Source organism: Acomys minous (genome assembly GCF_964271855.1).
Source record: "Acomys minous genome assembly, chromosome: 18".
Classification (NCBI taxonomy): Eukaryota; Metazoa; Chordata; class Mammalia; order Rodentia; family Muridae; genus Acomys; species Acomys minous.
This window is the reverse complement of record NC_140501.1, coordinates 30,101,184-30,104,337: the sequence shown is the minus strand read 5'-3', so window position 1 is coordinate 30,104,337 and position 3,154 is coordinate 30,101,184. Positions and strand designations below refer to the sequence as shown.

Genomic DNA, 3,154 nt, shown 5'->3' with positions numbered 1-3,154 from the left:
ATCTCCTAAATTTCTCTTACCAAGAGTCTCTGTAGGATGTCTTCACATCTATCCCAATCTCCTGGTAAGTGAAGACTTTCATGGGACATGCCTTTAGGGCTAGTGCCTTGGCTAAAATAAAAAATTCAAGTGTAACCACATGCTGGTGAGGATGTGGAGAAAGAGCAACACTTCATTGTTGGTGGGAATGCAAACTTGTACAACCACTTTGGAAATCTATCTGGTGCTTTCTTAGAAAACTGGGAATAGGGCTTCCTCAAGACTCAGCTATTCCACTCCTTGGAATATACCCAGAAGATGCACCAGCACACAGCAAGGACATACGCTCAACCATGTTCTTAGTGGCCTTATTCGTAATAGCCAGAACCTGGAAACAGCTTAAACATCCCTCAATTGGAGAATTTATGAAGAAACTGTGGTACATTTACACTATGGAATACTACTCAGCTATTAAAAACAAGGAATTCCCAAAATTTGTGGACAAATGGATGGGACTAGAAATGAACATAATGAGTGAGTTAAGCCAGAAGCGGAAAGAGAGGTCTTATTTTATAGTTTCAAGGCACTCTCACTTAACATACATGTGTAAAGAACAGAATGGAAGCATTCCTTTGGTTCATATGTAAATTTTGGTGCTACAGACTATTTTTGTGAAACATAAAGGACTAGTACTTCCTCATTCCAGAGGTTTACAGCTGGAGAAAGCTATTGTATAGAGACCTCCAATGGAGAGTCTTAAAACCTCCTGTGATCCAGAACTTAGTAAACATGCTGCTGACTCTAGGTTATTGCTGTGTTAGGCTCCACCAGATCAGAATGGCTACAACACACATGACCCCACCATGTCTGTACAGGCATCAGTCAGTTCTTTGGTCCTTTGTTTCTCAAGTCAGGTTACAGAGACTCAAGATTCCCCTGAGCAATGTCTGCTATCCATACTTTGAATTTAAATATCCAAGTAATGATCACTATCACTGCTTTTCATAGATCATTTAAACATCAGTCCTCCAAAATTTCTTAAAGTATATCAAGACACTATATTTATTAAATATTCCTGTCTTTAACCTCCTTTTAAATTATGTTGAGTTTCAAACTTTAAATCATAGACCCCATTTTCAATCTTTTTTTTTTTCTTCACCTGAGACAGGGAGAAAGATGAACAGAACTAATTCAGAATGTCAAAGGTCCAGAGAGGGCCTGCGGGACTATTTTGTCGTTAAAGAAGGCAGTCAGTTTGTCAGGTGGTCAGGCAAGATGATGTTTGAGTTCCTCTGAGCCTCATTACCGATGGCAGCATGCAGTCCCACAATTTGTACAAGCATCCTGGCCTTCAGCATCCCTTACTTCTGTTCCTTTAGCCTCCGTGGTGCACAAGGTGCCTTACTTGGACTTGTGCCTCATCTTCCTTCTCTTGTGCTTCCGTCTGTGCCTTCGCTTCTTCCACCACTTCGCTCTCATGGCACACGAGTTTCAAGGAAGATGGAGCTAAAGCCGAGAGCCGTTGTTCAATCTTTTAATGCATCTGTAATTATTATTTGAATTAAACAATAAAACATTTATCAAACAATTTCGTTGATCCAGTGTCAGAACACTGTCAAAAGAATGATGCATCGTAAACAATGCCTTGAAGGACTGTGAAAGGGGTTGGGGAGAGGGGATGAATCAGAAAGCCTTTTACTTCCAGGTCGTTTTGTTCCCTGGATTGTTCTTAGACATGATTTCATGCTTCATGCTACAAATGGTAACATTCAATTTATAAGACATTATTATTCCTTTTTTGCTTGTTTTCTTGCTTTTTTTTAATCACAAAGTTTAATTATCGTCAGAAAAATTGAGCCAGGCGTGTTGGCACACGTCTTTAATCCCTGCACTCAGGAGGCAGAGGCAGGCAGATCGCTGTGAGTTCGAGGCCAGCCTGGTATAAAAAGCGAGTCCAGGACAGCCAAGGCTAACACAGAGAAATCCTGTCTCGAAAAACAAAATAAAACAAAACAAAACAAACAAACAAAAACCCAGAAAATCTTGAGTGGAAAAAATATATTGCCCCTGTTTAGGCTATGGTTATTACATAGGAGGGAAAAGATTGTCTGTAATTTACCTTACTTTCTAGTCGGATAATGACAGAAAGTCCCATTTCCAGTTTGGTCATAAAGGTACGTTGTCCCAAAGTGGCTGAGAATTAATTAAAAAAAAACAAAAAACAAAAAGCAGTAAAGGTAAGGCATTTAACGGGTTCTATGAGAAAATCTGAGATATACCCCAAATGGCAACAGGGAACATTTGCCTGGAATTTGAAGTTCTTCAGTCATTTGTCATTTGCTCCATGCTTGAGGATGCGTGTGAACTCGATGTGATTGAAATTCCCCTTCTTGTCAATGGAGCCTCCCTGCACAGCTCATCTACTTCCTCATCTGTGAATTGGTCACGGATGGTGGTCAGCAGCTCCTCAGGTAGTCCTCCTGGAAGGTGCCAATTACTTCCTCATCAAAGCAAGCGAAGGCATTTCTGATGACATATTCAGAGTTTGTGCCATTCAACTTCCCTCCAAACATGGTGAGAAACATGGTGAAGTTGATGGGGCCTGGGGTCTCATTCATCATGGCGTCCAGATATTCATCAGTTGGATTTTTCCCCATTGAAGCAAGCATGTCAAGCAAGTCCTCTTTGTCGATGAAGTCATGCCGATTCTTGTCGATCATGTTGAAAGCCTCTTTGAACTCTTGCATCTGGGACTGGTCAAACATGGTGAACACATTGGATGTTGCATGCTGAGGATGCTTCTTGGTGGTCTTGATCTTTGCCCTTTTGTTAGATATGGTGACATGCTAGACATGGTCCCTACTAAGCTGCAACAACAGAGTGTCCCGCGAAGCTCCGCCGGGCATCATCACTAATTCACTATGGCATATATAGTCTTGTTGGAGGCGAGAGCATAGCTGTAGAACCCATTCCAGAGAAAGGATATATTACATGTTATTCTCACTGTTCTCTGAATCTGGATATAGCCTTCTGTCTTGCTTTTCTGTTTTCCCAGATATATTATCCAGTACAATTAAGACAATTGTGTTCAAATTTATCTGTCCTGAAAAGTTTTTGGAAAGATAAGAGTATATTGAATCTGAAGTATCATTGTCCACAGCATTTGACTGTCCAC

At 40.8% G+C, this 3,154-nt stretch overlaps 1 pseudogene across 1 annotated transcript; it reads right to left on the bottom strand.

Moving 5' to 3' along the window:
* Positions 1 to 2,305: 2,305 nt before the first annotated feature.
* LOC311589194 (myosin regulatory light chain RLC-A-like) lies at positions 2,306 to 2,759 on the bottom strand (annotated as a pseudogene). Its single transcript has one exon. The product of its transcript is annotated as a myosin regulatory light chain RLC-A-like (transcript).
* Between the last annotated feature and the right edge of the window lie 395 nt (positions 2,760 to 3,154).